The following is an 18,374-nucleotide window of genomic DNA, read 5'->3' on the forward strand; positions in this document are numbered from 1 at the left end:
TATACTAAAGTACAGCCTATTGCCATGCTCAGTCTATATTGTCAGTATTATTTTGTTCTATTTATATCGTTCATATTAGTATCGATATCCTACATGCTTAGTACATTCAAAGTAGTGACGCATACTTTGTGCTACATCGTTTTTTATGTAGGTTCAGGCGCTCAGCATCCAAATCACGCTTAGTACAATTTCCAGCCCACTCAACAACTTCATTGGTGAGTCCTCATAGTTCGAGGGAGTTTCTTTATGCTTGGTTTAGTTAGCTTACTTTCCGTCTTTCAGTATCTTTTTGAGTTAGATGGGGACTTGTCCCAGCATCTCATAAGTAGTAGAGGCATTTAGACATAGAGTCAGTGTTAAGTGTTTTGGGGTTGTTTCCCCCAGATATTCAGATATATTTTCATTTGGAGTCCTTTAGTTTTAACTCATTTATTAGTTATGATTCCGCTTATCTTAGTTATATATTCAGTATGCTTGGGGTATGATAGACTCGGGTTTAGCTTGGGGTCACTTGTGATCCTAGGTCTCGTGTTACCTCTAGGGGATAGCCTTAGGGCGTGACAGTAGGTATGAACCAAAAAATTGTAATGGTTGTGATAAATTGTTTAACAATTGAGCAGTTGAATAATTTTTCTTTTAACTTGTTGAATGGAGGGAAAAATAATAAGTAGATTAAAGTTTTGGTCATTATTTCTTTTTGTGAAGATCCAAAGTGGACTTCCAAGGAATTGACGAAGTTCCACAGAAATTAGGGATGAAATTTGTCACGAAGAAGAAGATACAACAATGGGTATGATTTGCCTATTTTTTATAGGTCATTCCTGAAAAACGCATCTAAAGGGATACAAGAGTTGATGAAGCGGGTTTAAAGGTAAAAATAAAATAGGGGTAAAAAATCTAAAAATATGAAGAAAAATATAAAAATAAATTCCTGAACTCTAAGGGTGCCGTGTAGGCGAGCTTATGATTCTCTTTATATATATATATATATGATTTCGACTTACATAAACAACATAATTTTCCGATGAAAGGTGTTCACTTGCACACTCTTAATAGGTTGTAGCTCCTCCCCTGTGAAGAATAGTCAAGTCTCCCATTTGCTACCCCCCCCCCCTTTTGTTGTTGGTTTCTTTGTTTTATTGTTTTCCTCATGTAAATGTAATGTTACATTAGTTTTTGGATCAAAATAGTGGATCCTTCATTTCCTCTATTTACTTTTGTTTGATATGAAATATTTTTCAATCTTTTTACTATAGATATGGTAAGAAAATAAGTTCCTTGAAAATAAAAATAATAATTATTTTGTGGCAGATGACTAAACTCAATCATGGCTCCACTTTAGATCAACACCTATATAAGAAGAACAATGCATAACAAAACACAACTTTTTCCTTTTCTTTTTTTGTGGGTCAGTCAATTAATGATTTTTTGGGTGAAAAAAATGTGGTTTTTAAAAAGATAACAAGTGTGTTGGTTATAGTTTGCTCTTCAATAATACTCTCTACTACATGAAAAAATACATAATAAGTTGCAAAAACTTATTGTACAGGTGCTTGGCTAACTCCCTTGAATTATGTAATTTTATATTTAATTGGACTTATGTTTAGATATTTACATATGATTTTTTGGGTGAAAAAAATATGGTTTTTAAAAAGATAACAAGTACGTTGGTTATAGTTTGCTCTTCAATAATACTCTCTACTACATGAAAAAATACATAATGAGTAGCAAAAACTTATTGTAAAGGTGCTCGGCTGACTCCCTTGTATTATGTAAATTTAAATTTAATTGGACTTGTGTTTAGATATTTACATACATAATATTCATATGAAAACACTTATAATCAAGTAAACAAAATGTATTTGATGTAAGTTTAATGCAATTTCACCTATTGTGACGTATTTCAACAATATTACCCAAAAAAAACTATTTTTTTCATTTTGAAATTAAAAAATAAATAAAATTGAATTAAGTTAAATAAACCAATAAAACTCCATCTCTATAAATCCTCATTCGGAATATTCACGCGGATAATAATTAAGTTGAATGTAAAATATGTGAAATAGATCACCTTTAGAAAGAAGAACAATAATATTAAACACGTACTTTTTTTATAAAAAAAAATTATACCTTCTAAACTTAGATTGACATTGATATTTTAGGGGATAACTTTTACGATAATTTTCTTTTTGAAAAATGTAAGAAGAGAAGTTCAATAACATGTTTGAATAAGCCACATGTAAAATTGTTTTTAAAATAAAAAAATATGTGCATCATTTAAAGAATTTTTAATCCAAAATATATGCAAAATTGGATTGACCCAAATAGAACTCTTTTAAAAAATATATCTCAATTTAAATGGATGATTATATTATGTTAACCGCTTTCAATTCAAAATTTAAAATATATAATTATTATAATGACACTTTATTGTCTTAATAATGTGGTTAACTACGTTAACCACTTTCAAATAAAGAAATAAAGAAAATTGTTTTTCTTGCAAAAGTGACTTTCATATAAAGTAGTTATTATATTTTATATTGCTGAGTTGTCATAATTTAAATAAGGGTGCATCGATCGGTTCAGTTCGATTTACATATTATTGGGTCAGTTTATCGGTTTTCAATTTTTAAATACGTCAAATCAATAACCAAACCACTAAGAAATTGTTTATCGATTTTCGATTTATCAAATTTTGGTCCTTAACAGTTCAATTTTCAGTTTTCGATTTAACCAATAAGAAAATGCTCATTTAACAATTGTATGGCTTCCCCAACAATTTGGTGCGACAAGACAATAATGTAACTTTACAGAATTCTATAAAATAGAAATAATAATAACTAACATTAAAAGAATTATACTAGTGTAACAAAAATAAAAGAACTAGGACAATAATGTGAATTGAATGCTAAAGGGCAAAGTAGTAAATTACTACTATATTAATGGGTTATCGGTTTACCCAATAACCCAATATTAGAAAAGCAATATTGAATCAATAACTCAATATTTTTTTAATAAAACCAATAAGAATCCATTAACAAAATAACCCAATAACAATAACTGAATAGCATATTTATGGTTCGATTTATTGGCCAACTCGATTTTTCTTCACCCCTATATACAATTACCGAAAAAAATCAGCGAAAATAAGGTGAACGCCGATAGTGTTTTTTTTTTTTTTGGTAAATAGGATATATATATAAGTAATTAGTCTGGCGATGGAGTTAGCCTCCAGCTTAGTTTGATACATTGTTTGTGACCATATCTGGTCATTGATGTTCAAATTACATTTAGGAATCTTCCTAACAAAGCAAGTCCCTACAACATCTCGGGTTCAAGTCCTGGGTATAAAGAAAATCGCGCACATGTTTTGGTAAAACCTTTCACTAATTTACCTATATGGTCTCTAAACACCCGACATATGCCCCCTTTCCTGGGTCTCGAGGTACTGATCCATCTGTATTAAGCTTGAGAGTTCCTTGAGCTCGGGGTGGGGGGTTCTACTTAATATGGACAACCGTCATGCTAGTTTTAGGCATCTTGGTTTCCGCAACAATGAAATTGTAAGGGTTGTTCATGGTTATGGTTTAAAAATCAAATCAAATCGAACCACAATTCGAACCAAATCGATTAAAAAAATCGATATTTGGTTTGGTTAGGTTTGATTTTATATTTTGAAAAACCGACACTATTTGGTTTGGTTGTGATTTCTAAAAAACAACTGCAAAAATAACCAAACCGAATCGATAAATTAGATACATACATTTTATATATTATTCATAAATAAATAATAAATATTTTGTTAAATATAATCAAATTAAATGTGATGACCCGAAAGGTCATTTTTGGAAATTTTAAACTATTCGTTTAACTTGAGTTAATTAATCAATAGTTAGTGGGCTAAAGTGATCATTTATTTAAGATCCTATACCATTAGGGCCATGTGTTAAAAATAAATTAAAGTTAAATAGGGTTTAATAAAATAAATTTCTTTTCCTTTTCATTCCTTGCACGAGTTCATGCGGCGTCCCACTATCAAACTAAAAACGTTGAAGAAGAAAGCAGTTAACAAAGATTGTTCAGGTAAGGTTTAATTAGAATTCTCATCTTTGTATACGTGTTGGTCTATCTATGTAGTATTTTCTTAAGAATTGGATAGAAATTCATAATAATGATTATTATATTAATGAAGTGAAGGTGAGGAATTTAAATTTTAAGAATCTTTAAGCCATATGTGGCTGCCGCATGTGTTGGTGGGTATGGTGTCTTTAAATGTGATAATTATTACTATGAAAGGATGTATTATACTATTATTTACCTAGCTGCTATTGAAATAGTTCTCTGGATTAGTACTTTAACAAATTAGTATTTTATTCTTTGATTGGAACATTAACTTAAGGATTTTGGGGATACGTGCTATGAATAATTATGGCATAGGGGAGGACACCGTGAGTAATAGTTAAGGATAGTATATATGAAGGGGAATTGGTATAATTTTTGAATCCTGCAAATTGTTTCATCGTTGGAAGTTATTTGGAGTCTAGTTGAGATAAATTAGTGGTTGGCATTAGAGAGGGCAATGAATGATAATAAAAGTAAAATTATTGGATGAGAGAATAAGGTATATTGCTGTATGTTTGTACCGTGAGTTGTTCTGGAAATTTAAAGGTAAGTATAGGGAGTTAATTGAATGAGTAATGGTGAGCCAATCATTGGTTGGAATAAAGGGTGTAAAAAAGGAAGGAAAAATAAATAAATATATGATGGTGAAATGTTAATTGGCATCAAGAGATACGAACTTGATTATAAAGTCTAGCGAATTTTTAGGTCAAGGCTAAACCTATAGTAATATGGGCGTTGTTAGTTTCAAAATCTTATTGTGAATATGTACTTGAATAGATTGCATTGATTTGGAAGCTCAACAAAAAGGGAAGGCTCAAGTCTCGGAGTGATTGTTCTGTTATTTGAGGCAAGTGGATTTCTAAACCCTTGTTAAGCGTATGGAATTCGTGTATTTCCTTGTGGTGTATGTTTGGGAGTAATGTGATCAATTGTTTGTGTAATGTGTTGAGAATTGTTTGAAAGACTTGTTGCATCATCGTTGAAGTTGTGATTTGTGCAATGTTATGAAAATGGTCATCTCCTTATTATTTGTGTGAACATGTCATTTGCATTGTTCTGAGACGTGGTTGTGACAAGTGTTATGTGCATTGAGAAAGAATAAGAAATTAAGGAGGATGTACCATTTCAAGGGACGTATCGCGCGCCGCGATGGATACTATATTTCGAGGGACGTGTCGCGCGCCGCGACTGATATTATATTTCGAGGGACGTATCGCGCGCCGCGATGGATGCATGGACAGATATGTCCCCCATGGGTCCCGGACTGAGAGACAGCGGGTGTGTATCATTAGGTCAGACATGCATCACTATAATTGACATTGCATTTTATTGCATTGCACATTTTTATTATTAATGAACTTGATCTTGTGTGTTGCTGATCTTGTGAGTGCCTTTCTGTGAAACTATTGATGAATATTGAGTTGTTATTGAGAATATATGATCTGTTAAGAGTGCTATTGTTGAGTTGTATGCTTTGTAAACTGTGAATTGTTAGGTTGGGCTGGTTTTATGCATGTTGTAGTTATGGAGGTTAGGATGGGGTGTAAGGAGTACCCGTATTCTGTACCCTTAACTTGTGTTTAGAGGTTTGCTTGTTGAGTACCGTGTGGTTTGGTACTCACCCCTTGCTTCTACAATCTTTTATAGGTTACGAGCCCGGATCTTCGTGATACCTTCCATTCTCTTCGTTTCTGAGGCTTTCTGTGGAGATTTGAGAGGTAGCTGTTTGTCATCTCAGCGAACCTCCTTACTCCTGTTTATGATTTTGTTTTTACTTGAAAGACAACATCATTTGAGACTTGCGTATTTTATTTCAATTCTAGTATTTACATTAGAGGCTTGTGCACGTGACAACCAGGTTTTGGGGATTGAATTAAGTTGACTCGTCTTTGTAATAGTAATTGTTATTGAACTTTGCTTTATTTCCGCACTTTATAGAAATGATTGGGTTTTAGGCTAACTTGTCTTGGTGGGATACGACGAGTGTCATCACATCCATTTTTGGGTCGTGACATTAAGTATTTAACTTTACCAATTTTTGCTCAACTATTACAATCCTAAGTCCAAGTCCATCAAAATCCATTACTTTAGTATTTACCTACCCTACCTCACATAAGATAGTCACACTCTCTTAATTGAATCACTTTGTTCATTTAATAATAACTCTAGTATTGCTTAATTGCTTAATTGAACCGACAATACCGAAAAAAACCAGAAAAAATTGTACCAAACCGACAATAACCAAACTAACGGTTATTTTTTTCATTTGGTTTGGTTTGGTTTTAGAAATTTTAAAAACCGACTAGATTGGTTTGGTTTTGGTTTTAACCAATAACCGATCCAAATCGAACCACAAACACCCCTAGTATTAAGTATCTTATCTTTTCACTTTTAATTAGTTTAAAATAATTATGTGTATTTTTTTTTAAATAAAATAAAATTATCTTTAATTTTAACGTGTTAATTTATTTTATGTTTTATTTAATTTTCTTCACTTATTTTGATATCCACTCAAAATCAACTTATTTTAAATATAAGACATTTGGAATTAAATTTGAAATCAAATCAAAAGGAAAGACAAAAAAAACAAAAAAAAAGTAATTAAAATCAAATAAAAAGTCTTTTCATGACTTGACGACAATCTTTCAAAGATTTTCTTTATAATAAATTGAGTCACATAATAGAGGAAAAAATACAACGATCATGCAATTTAATTATTGAGATCGTGAAATTGCATGACCTTTATAATTTTTTCCCTCTATTTTATGACTCTCAATTTATTACCAAGACAATAGTTGAAAAAATGTCGTCAAGTCATGAAAAGACTTTTTCTAAGAGCGCAACAAATAATGAAAAACATGTTTGCTCAACTCTTGATGCAACTAAGTTATCAAGTGCTATTATGTCTCTTGATCCTCTTGTGCAACAAGGGAAAATGTAGAAGTACCTTCATAGACTATGACTCAAATCTCAGAGACATACCTTAACTAAACTAAGCTTCTATTACCCCCTGAACTCATTTTTTTTGTAATTTTGTACACCTTTTAGCTTACGTGCCATCCAAATATATCTCACGCGCCTCAACTGCGTGGAGTCACGGGGTGTGCCACATAAGGCAAAAGGTGTATAATATTATATATAAAATGAGTTCAGGGGGGTAATATAACTTTAGTATAGTTAAGATGTGTCTCGGAGATTTCAGTCATAGTGTAACGGTACTTGGGAGAAGCAACAACACTGCCAAAATCAACTTCTTTGTGGTTCCTTATTGGTTCCAAATTATCAAAATGTTATGATAATTTGTTCATCCTTTAATTTTATGTTACCATTAATGCATATAAATTATTACTTATTCAAAAAATGTACTCTTTTATCTAAATTAATAAATAGGGATAATGCTTAAGTATCCTTAGAATTATGACGGAAATTCCAGCAATATACCTTAACATAAGTAGGATCCTTTTAACCCCCTAGGTTATTTTTAAATGAAATAAATACACCCTAAAAGTTGGTGTGTCATAGAGAGTGTGTACATTCTCTTGAATGAAAATGATGAGTGAAAAAATAGACACATGTCATTTTTTAATTGGTAAATTTATAACTAGTTAGTACACAATATTATCGATATTAAAACTTATATATATTGAATTATTTTCATTTATTCTTTGTAAATTATTTATTTTAATTTCTTCCTCACCTAAAACTTTTTGATTTTTTTTTCTTACATTAATTTCTTATCTTTCCACTTTTAATTATTATAAAAGAATTGTGTATTTTTTTCAAAAAATAATTAAAAAGTATCCTTTAGTTTTAACATTTTAATTTTATGTTTTATTTGATTTTCTTCACTTATTTTGATATCAGTTCGAAATTAACTTATTTTAAATACAAGGTATTTGGAATTAAATTTGAAATCAAATCAAAAGGAAAGACAAAGAAAATAAAAGAGTAAATCATATCAATAAAAAAGTAAAAGAGAAAAAACAATGAATGAAGGTTAAAAAAAAACTTAAGAAAAATTTAAATACAAGGAAAACTTTTTTAAAATTTTATGTGTATTAACTTAATTTAAATAAAAGATGACGAAAATAAGAAGATCTAAAAAAAATAAAATAATAATACTTTTTTTAAAAAAAGTTAAATTATTTTGTAAAAAAATATTTGCATGCGTGGCAGACGCATGTGCACAAATACAACCAACTTACATTATTGAAGGTGACATGTCATCATAGAAGGTGCTTGAAAATACGAGAAATGAGTTCGGGGGGCAATAGGACTCCAGTTAACTTAAGGTGTGTCAATGAGATTTCGGTCATAGTTCGGAGGTACTTATGCACTATCCCTATTTTTTGTCAACTTCTTAAATAGTTCCAGCAAATCTAGCTATTAATCATACATGCATGCAAGAATTCAGAAATTTTACCGAGTTACCAACAACTAAAAGCGCATCATTAATACTGACAAAGCACAGATTCCAAACATAGGATAGAAACTAAGTTGATTAAGTCACATAAGGATCCAGAAGTTAGGATATAAACAAGAAAGGAAGGGGAGTAACACACACATGTATACATAAGAGTATGTCCTTAGAAGGGGATCATTACAAGTGCTTTAACAAAAAATTTGTTGATCTATATTAGCACACAAAAACTTTCACCAAAAGTCAGAGGTACAACATCATCTTTAACATTCAAGCATGGAGGTCAACACGGAATCCAAGCAAAATTGGGTATAAAGCACAAAATCAGCTCACACAGTACAAAAGAGGGTCAGATCTAAATGGAGTAAGAAGCATAAATAAAAAGGAGGAAGACGTCCTTGTGTTCGCATTGAGAACTCCAAACAGCTACCTTTGAGAACTCCAAACAGCTACCTTTGTGAACTCCAAGCATTGGTGGACAACACATTACCTCCTAATTAACGGCAGAGGAAGATCAAATGACAAGGAAAGAACAAGAAAAGAAGGAAAAGGAAGGAAGAACGATTACCTCTCAGTAGTGAATGCCTTTGTGTGAGCTGTAGAAGACGGAGAAGAAGAGGTACAAAAAAGAAACAGATCCACAAAAGGAGGCGGCGAAGTGTGAGGCTTTAGAGACTGTCGAAAGGAAACATCTTGAAGCCAATATTGAAAAAGGAAAATGAGAAAGAGGCAGATGTTGTTAAGTACTTTCCTTATTATTTATAGAAGGTTCGGTGCGGATTGGGCTCCTTGTTTTCAGATTATTTTTTTTATCATTTTTGTTAATTTTTTGGGCCGATTGGCTAGACTGATATGTTAGTTGATTAACATTAAATAAAATGGCCCAACAGGCCACCTAAAATTTGAAAAAAAAAAGTTCCAAAACACTCGCAAAATATAAAGGAAAATAAGATAAATAAAATAACTATAATATGAATAAAAATGACTTTATTAATCTAGGAAAAAATATAAATATATTTCAAACCAAGTAAAGTAGTTATAGAAGATAACTCAATGAAATATATATTAAACTACTTCAAATCAAGTAAAGTAATTGTAGAAGATAACTCAATGAAATATTTCAAAATCAAGTAAAATATACACTATAGTTGAAATTAAATTTCTAATGCTATTAGTTAGCACTTCTGTGAGTTATAATATAGGAAAAAGTTTCAAATATACCAACAAACTTTGAAAAAAGGTTTATCTATATCATCTTTTAAAAGTTAAGCTCATCTCTATCATTGTCGTTCAACAAAGTGTCTGTTTATGCCATTATTGTCAGGACCCGAGCCTACACCATGGACGTGGTCGACGCTCGAGAACCATTGCTAGTCCCAAGCGAACCCTCATCCTGGTTGACTACAAGCAGAAGACTAACTCAAACATACACAAGCATCAAACTGAAAGAAACATTTAACAACAATTTACTGAACCTGAAACTCTCCTAATATACTGAGTATGAAACACAAGTTTTCTATAAAACATCTGAAATTGAAACCATGAGATGAAATCAGCGTAAAATTACATGTCCAAACGTTTGTTCGTCTTCTCAGTCATATGATCAAGAAATGCAAGTTTAACGCGAGAAAGTTGTTTGTGATATGTGAGAGGATTATATTAAAGACTAGTACAGTACAACTTAAGTTCAATTTTATTTTTATTGAATAAAATTTGATCTATAAATGTTATATTTTTTAAGAATAACTTTGTGTTAGTGTGTTATGTAATTTTATAAACTTTTACTTATTTGGTATGATTGTATAAAAAATTGAGACAATTTTAATAATTTTACAACTTATGGGTTTTTATGTCAATAAGAAAACATACCACATAAAAGATACAATGTCCTAACAAAACTACAATTTTATCTCATGATTTCATATTATGATTTCATATCCCATGACAAAACGGACCCTTAAAAAAACAAATAATAATACAATTAGAATAAATAAATCATTATAGTAATAACGTGACAATTAAGTTGAAAAATACATTATTTGCCACATTAGCATTAAATAGTAGGGGTGTGCTTTCGGCTTTGATTTGGTTTTATACTATTCGCTTTGGATTTTTTAGTTTTGAAAAAGTGTAATTCGATCGAAACCAAAATAAATTTGGTTTGATTTTTTTTTATTTGATTATTCGGTGTATGCCATTAATTTATAACATAATCATAGTTATATTTGCAATTTGAAAATAGATAAATATACTAGAAGAAGTAATAATATTAAATCTCTCAAATATACTTTCTAATATAAATCAAAAAAAGTAAAATTTAATATACAATACTGTAGACAGTGAAGTTTTATTGATAAATCCATACTAAATTTGGATTAAATCTTAAATTCATGATACATTGACCAAGTCAAATTATTGGTTAATAAAGTCGAATTAATATTTATGTCAGAATTATATGACTTAAATCAAGTTCAAATAACATTTGGGTCAGTCCATTAATTTGGCAAGATGAGCCCAACTCATATTCTTCAGGCCTAAGGGTCAAAATTGATTGGACCAAAATACCCCTAAAGCCCTAGCTCAAGCCTATATAAAGAGGTCTTCATAAGACCAAAAGGAGAGAGACACATACATACACACAGAAATACATAGTTGCTCTTCATTGGTGATCTGCAAGTCTTCCGCATACAAAGAAGTCTTCGCTCCAAGTATTGAGCCGCAAGTATTCCGCCAAATCAAGAACATCTGTGGAAGAGAAGAATCAGGGGATTACATATCTTCTTTTAAGAGATTTTATAAAGATTGTAACCTTCGCATTTATTCAAATACAAATATTATTGTTTGCTTGCTATTTTTCTTTTCCTATTTACTGTATTTCAGGATTGAAACTTTAGACGCTTACAAATTGGCACGCCCAGTGGGACAATCTTTACCTCTCATCTCTTCTCTTCAAGACAACCAAAGTTCAAAAACACCGAGATGACTTGCAAGAAGATCAACTCGAAATCCGTATTTGCATCCAAATCTCGATCTACATCCGTATTCGCATCGGGATCAAAATCTCCATCTGCATCGAAATCTGCATCGGCATCGAAATCCGCATATGCATCTGCAAAAACTGATGGATCCAAGTTCGGCGTCGATGTCGAAAACATCCTCGATGTTACTGCGGGAAGCATGGGACCTATCACAAGGAACCAAGCCAAATTGCTGGGACAACAAGCCTCACGAGTGTCGTCCGAATCTGCTACTGTCTTTGGTTTGTCTCCAAAACATGTGAAGTCTCCTGCAAAAGCTGCAAAGGAAAACATCGCCGAAATGGTTGAGAGGGCTCTTGCCCAATTGAGCCCATCTACATACGAGAAGTGCATCGCTTCGGTTGACAATGATGTCTTAAGCACGGGATCTACCCCATATAACATGTTTGCATCTCATGTTAAAGAAAATCAACGCTACTCTCCGCCACCTACTATGGTAATGCACGCAATGGTGACTAACGTTTCATCTGTAAAAGAACAACTTGTGAGCTTGACAAAAACTATTGAAGGCTTGACCAAGTATGTTCAAGATCAAGATGCTCGAATTGTTAAGCTAACTGATAGGGTGGAGGGCATGATGGATGAAGAATCAAGCCACGCACCTGGAAAACGTCTGCAAGTCCAAGAGACAGTCGATCGCCCCACAAAGCATGTTGAATATGCTAAAGAGATCCAAGTTTCTTCGGAAGGAACGATCCCGATCAATCAAATCAGGGAGTTCATCATGGGTACCATTAAAGACAAGTACGGGGTTGCTACAAAATCCTCCTTGACATATGCAAGGCCATACACTGCAAGGATTGATAGTTTGAAAATGCCTGCCGGTTATCAACCTCCAAAGTTTCAGCAGTTCGATGGTAAGGGAAGCCCAAAGCAACATGTGGCGCACTTCATTGAAACCTGCAACAATGCTGGAACATACGGCGATTACCTCGTCAAACAATTTGTCCGCTCCCTTAAGGGCAATGCTTTTGATTGGTACACGGACCTTGAGTCGGGTTCCATTGATAATTGGGAACAAATGGAGCAAGAATTTCTCAACCGCTTCTATAGCACAAGACGTACTGTAAGCATGGTGGAACTTACAAACACACGCCAGCGAAATGAAGAACCAGTCTTTGACTTCATCAACCGATGGAGGCATGCAAGTCTAAACTGTAAAGATAGACTTAGTGAAGCTTCGGGCATAGAGATATGCATTCAAGGTATGCATTGGGGTCTCCGTTATATTTTGCAAGGTATAAAGCCTAAAACTTTTGAAGAGTTGGCCACTCGCGCTCATGATATGGAGCTGAGCATGTCATCGGTCGGAACTGAAGCACCACTTGTCCACGAACTCCGCAAAGTCAAAGAAAGGCAAGAATTCAAGAAAGTGGGAAAATATTTGCCAAAGACTGAAAACAAAGAATCCATGAACGTCAATGCCTCTCATGTGAAATTCACCACAAGGGTGGGCAATACGCAGAGCGCAAAAGCGAATTCTTTTGAAGGAATGACAAATCAAAAGCTCACCTTGAAGGAAATGCAGCGGAAGGACTACCTATTTCTTGACTCAGATGTTTCCGCAATCTTTGATGAACTCCTTGAGATGAAACTTTTTGAGTTACCAGAGATGAAACGACCAGATGAAGCAGGGAGGAGTGATGATCCAAAATATTGCAAATATCACCGGCTGGTTGGACACCCTATCGAGAAATGCTTCGTCTTCAAGGATAAAATCATGGACTTAGCTCGCGAAGGGAAGATTGAACTTGAAGATGAGAAATTGAGTTCAAACCAAGTCAGTGTCACTTCTGACTTACCCAATCCGGTCATTACCTGCAATTTTGTTGAAGGAAATATGGAGCAAGACATTCCAAACACCAATCAGACAAGAATGATTAAGTTTGGAGACTTCGAGCCCATTGAAGTAAATAATTTGTTATCTCTTCCTATACTAAGTGATGTGGCCTTTGTAGGAGAGGGATCAACAAGACAAGATGAAGACCTAGTAGATGATTTTGATGATTGGGGTTGGACTCTTGTGACTCGCCGTAGACGCAGAAAAGTGAGTTCGTATAAGGAGTCAACAAAGCAACACGTCAGGGAAAAGATGGTAAGGAGACCCAAAACCAAAACTTTGATCGTGCATTCAAAGAAGAAGGAAATAAAGGTGCACCACTACCAAGAGCTGCGGAGACCCGTTACATTAGGAGAATATTTGCCAAATTGGTGTTACACCAAGTTCACATGTGATGGCACAAAAGCTCTATGTTGTAATGTCGATGAAAAAGAAGCGAAAGATGAAACTCCATCATGTCCATCACCAAAAGATGCTCCAAAGCTGTCTCCTGAAGTTGAAAATCCATCATGTCCATCACCAAAAGATGCTCCACAGTCATCTCCTGGAGTCGAAAATGCATGTATGGCCAAAATCACATTCTCTGACGATGATCTTCTGCTTGGTGACACATTTCATAATCGCCCTTTATTCATGGTTGGTTTTGCACGTGAGAAAAGGGTGAATAGAATCCTTGTCGATGGAGGATCTGGAATCAACATCCTTCCAATTCGCACAATGAAAGAACTTGGAATATCAACAACAGATCTTACTGATAGTCGCTTAATGATCCAAGGATTCAATCAAGGAAGACAAAGGTCTATAGGGACCGTCAAAATAGACCTTACCATCGGAGAGTTGCAATCAAGTGTGTGGTTACATGTAATTGATGCAAAGACTTCATATAACATCTTGCTTGGTAGGCCGTGGGTACATGAGAACAAAGTAATCCCATCTACCTACCACCAATGTTTGAAGTATTATGAGGATGGAGTTGCAAAAAGGGTTATTGCGGATGATAATCCATTCACTGAAGCTGAAGCTCACTTTGCTGACGCAAAGTTTTACTTGAAGAAATATTCCATAAAAGTCGATGCCATTGCATCTAGAGATGTCGGATTCCCTAACAATATGGCTAAGGTAGCGGTCGGTAAGGCAAAAGTCGCAAACAAGGAAGATTCAAAGCTTGGCAATCCAAACAAGATGCCTAACGTGATTAGTGCCTTTTCAAGTAAAAAGGTCACACCCATTTTTCGTTATGTCCCAAAGGCAAAGGAGGACAAAGGACACTCTCTCGAGTTGCGAGAAAATGCGCTGGAAGGGTTGACCCTTCCTGTAAGGCGAATTGATACGGTGAAGTCATCCACAAAATTACTTGGGAAGTCTGTGGCTCCTAAGTCATTACTTCACGGAAAATTTGTGGCCCCTAAGTCACCCCTATATGAAGCACTCCCAATGAAGCGTACAGAAGAAGGTTTTGATCCTAATGCTTACAGGCTGCTAGCAAAAGCTGGATTCGATCCAAACGAACCGTCAAAATTGGGGAAGCTTCCATCAGAACCTGCTATGAGGCAACAACGTGAAGGGTTGGGCTACAAACAACCTCCACCTATTCGCATCTCCATAAAAAGGGTAAGCAACAACTACATAACTGTGGAAGATGAGTCTACTAATTCTAACAAAAAGCCTTCTGTCTTTGACCGACTTGGAAACTCAACAAAGAGGATTTCTATATTTGAAAGGTTAGGGCCATTGAGGAAGAAAAACAAGGTTTGGGGAAATAGCAAGAGTATTCAAGCATCTGCTTTACCAAAATCTCAAAATGCTCCTAAAGACTTTCAAAGTCTAATCCCTTCTAGAATGAGGCGGCAGACGAACATTGTGGTCTCGTGTGGAGAAGTACTAAAGGCAAAGTCGCATATTGTGGTCTACACCAAGCAACGTGATGAAGATGAAGAAAGTGTTGGCTCTTCATATCATGTCACTATACAAGATGAAAGACATATTTTTTCTCCAATTAAAATTGATGGAGAGTTGGAGAATGTTTCATGGTGTTACCATATATCTTTCAATGATGGAGAACCTCAAGAAGATGAAGATGCTAAAGATGTGCCACCCGAACTTGAAGAAGGAGTAAAGGTGACAGTTGATGCATTGAAAGAAATCAACCTTGGAACTGATGAAGATCCAAAACCCACTTATGTGAATGCTTCACTGGCGAGTGATGAGGAAAAGGCCTACGTTGACTTACTCAAAGAGTATAAAGATGTATTTGCCTGGAGTTACAAAGAAATGCCTGGATTAGACCCGAAGGTAGCAGTCCATCATCTTGCTGTGAAAAGCGGTGCACGTCCCATCAAGCAAGCTCAACGGCGTTTTAGGCCTGAATTGGTTCCCGTGATCGAAACTGAAGTTAACAAGCTTATTGAGGCTGGCTTTATCCGTGAAGTTAAGTACCCCACATGGGTTTCAAGTATTGTCCCCGTGAGGAAGAAGAATGGGCAAATTCGAGTTTGCGTTGACTTTAGGGATCTCAATAATGCATGCCCCAAAGATGAGTTTCCACTTCCTATCCCTGAGCTTATGATTGATGTCATTACTGGGTATGAGGCGATGTCTTTTATGGATGGTTCATCCGGCTATAATTAGATCCGCATGTCTCCAAAGGATGAAGAGTTGACCGCATTTCGCACTCCTAAGGGCATTTATTGCTACAAAGTAATGCCTTTCGGTTTGAAGAACGCAGGAGCAACATACCAAAGAGCTATGCAAAACATCTTTGATAACATTCTTCACAAAAATGTTGAATGTTATGTTGATGATTTAGTAGTGAAATCAAGAAAAAAGTGTGATCACTTGCAAGACTTGAGGATGGTGTTTGATCTACTCGAAGGTATCAACTTAGAATGAATCCTTTGAAATGTGCGTTTGGAGTTACCTCTGGAAAATTCCTTGGCTTCATTGTACGACATCGAGGAATAGAAATTGATCAAGTAAAAGTAGATGCAATTCTGAAGATGGTAGAGCCAAGAAACATTCATGAATTGAAGAGTCTACAAGGGAAGCTAGCATATCTTAGGAGATTCATCTCGAATCTAGCAGGAAAGTGCCAACCATTCAGCCGCCTTATGAAAAAGGGCACTCTTTTTGAATGGGACCAAGCTTGTAGTAATGCCTTTGAAAGCATCAAGTCTTACTTGACAAAACCACCAGTTTTAGCAGCTCCTGTTCCTGGAAAGCCATTGATACTTTACATATCAGCTCAAGAAAGATCAGTGGGAGCACTCTTAGCCCAAGAGAATGGCAAAGGGAAAGAAAATTCCCTTTACTACTTGAGTAGGATGATGACACCAAATGAGTTGAAGTACTCGCCAATCGAAAAGCTATGTTTGGCCTTAGTCTTCTCAATTCAGAAGATGAAACACTACTTTCAAGCTCACGTCGTCCGTCTTATTTCTAAAGCCAACCCCATCAAATTTGTGATGTCGAAACCTGTCCTCAATGATCGACTAGCAAGATGGTATCTCCAGTTTCAACAATTTGAAATTGTGTATGTTCCTCAAAAGGCTGTGAAAGGGCAAGCATTGGCAGACTTCTTAGCAGACCACCCGATACCTGATGATTGGGAACTCAATGATGAATTACCTGATGAAGATGCAATGGTTGTTGAAGTTCAACCGCCTTGGAAGATGTATTTTGATGGGGCCTTACTTGTTTTGCCAATTCAAACAATGATGCCGAATTCGAATCCTTATCAACAAAGTTGTTATCATCAATGACAATTGTATCTAAAATATCAACACCACAACAAATATCATCTAGTTCTTGTGCCTTTCTTTTTGGACGATTCCAGTGACGATCCGTTGGACTAGGAGATGCATTGGGTCGTCTAACACCATCCGGTGAAGCGTACATATGAGAAATTTCATCACAAGGCGTCTCAAGGTTTGACGTTTGGTCATCACCATTGTCTGATGATACATGAAGTTCATTTGTTCCAAAAGAATTATGGCCAACTTTGGGAGAAGGTGAAGTCGCCTTTGAGGCTAATGTGAGACGCCTCAATTTTGATTTCGCAGGCACATCCCCATCTTTCGAGGTTTTAGACTTGGATGAGGTCTTAGCGACTTGCAGAGTATCATTTGACTTCACTTGAGATTTGGAAGAAGGATGTGACTTTTCCTTTGATTGATCAGAAGCCCCTTTAGATGAAGTGGATGTAGAGTCTTGCTTCGTCTTCTTTAAAATGATGCGGAGGTTTCCTTGGGAAGTATTCATCCTTTGGGATGGCCATCAGTCTACATACTCGCGGGTCATTAAAGGAGCACCCTCTAATGGGCACGTTGGAATCATGACTTTAGAAAAAGTATTAAGTCGAAAAGAAGAATTCCAAAGTTGCACCAATGTTAATAGTGTACCATCGTAAGGACGTTCCACAAGATCTCCGGGAACATCTTGACAAAAACCGAATTGTCGACTAAATCTGATAGGGCTGTAGGACTCCACGATGAAATTTGAATCATGCCTAAGGGTTACATAGCCTGAACGAAGGCTTATGATATATTCGTTCCACGAATTTGAAAGCTTGCCATTATCAGTAAGGTGCAAATCCCTCCCTTGCAGCATTGCTAAATGATGGAGGCGACGGGCATCATCCTGTTGAAATAACTTTTGGGCGTCAGTAAAATTAAAACACTTGGCCATCTTCTCGCCAGAAATTTTGCAAAGAGGTATCGATCGATGTGAACGATTGGCACGATGATGAGTCCCAAAGTATTCCCCAAGCCAACCATATACATAGTGTATGGGGAAAATTATATTTGCCACACTCAAGTTTGAAGAAGTAGAGATTTCTTTCAGGCCGTGATATATGCTTGCAAGAACTGGGACCGCTAAGGAGAATTTCTTTCCATGAGCCATCAAGCTCGCAACTTTAAAAACACTAGCTCGCACATGGTTGACTTTCTTATTCGGA

The 18,374-nt window shown here is 35.1% G+C and overlaps 1 protein-coding gene across 1 annotated transcript in view; it reads right to left on the reverse strand.

The window, feature by feature from the left end:
* Nucleotides 1-18,374, reverse strand: part of LOC125825309 (protein phosphatase 2C and cyclic nucleotide-binding/kinase domain-containing protein) — a 532,052-nt gene that overhangs the window by 16,074 nt on the left and 497,604 nt on the right. The window lies entirely within an intron of this gene.

Source organism: Solanum verrucosum, unplaced genomic scaffold (genome assembly GCF_900185275.1).
Source record: "Solanum verrucosum unplaced genomic scaffold, falcon-dt-bn FXZP01000051.1, whole genome shotgun sequence".
Lineage (NCBI taxonomy): Eukaryota > Viridiplantae > Streptophyta > Magnoliopsida > Solanales > Solanaceae > Solanum > Solanum verrucosum.